Genomic DNA, 517 nt, shown 5'->3' with positions numbered 1-517 from the left:
GTGAAAATATTACCTATAAAGCCACAGAAGAACTGTTGTGCGTCTCCTAATAAAACACAAAAGGTGTTTGACTGAAGCAGCACTGCACAGACCGTTCTGTGTATGACATGAAAGTACTGCGATAGCGATTAGACAGCATTTTTAAATTTTTTGTTTTGATGTCAAATAAGTCTTGCTGTTTTGCTTTTTTGTTAAAGCTGCATTGCTGTTGTAAAGTTATACAGCTACAGTTGTGTTGCTGGGTTTTAAAGCAGATTTGATTTTTTATTTTCTTCCTTATCAGTCTGTATTTACAGCAATTTCACTTTCCACTCTGTTCAAATGTGGATGAATGGTTACACATAGATGTGTCCAGAGCTGTGTGAGATCACTACCATCCTGCTGGGTAGGGGTGTTAAATAATTATTGTTTTGTGTTTTGTTTTGTTTTTTCCCCATAGGTTTTTAACATTCTAAAAGCTCTTTATTCCAAAGAAGCTAGTCAGTAATGCATTGTAAGATGCTTCAGAGGCATAGGG

This window comes from Sinocyclocheilus anshuiensis, unplaced genomic scaffold, assembly GCF_001515605.1.
Source record: "Sinocyclocheilus anshuiensis isolate Anshui unplaced genomic scaffold, SAMN03320099.WGS_v1.1 scaffold52, whole genome shotgun sequence".
NCBI classification, from domain to species: domain Eukaryota; kingdom Metazoa; phylum Chordata; class Actinopteri; order Cypriniformes; family Cyprinidae; genus Sinocyclocheilus; species Sinocyclocheilus anshuiensis.
This window is presented reverse-complemented; position numbering follows the sequence as displayed.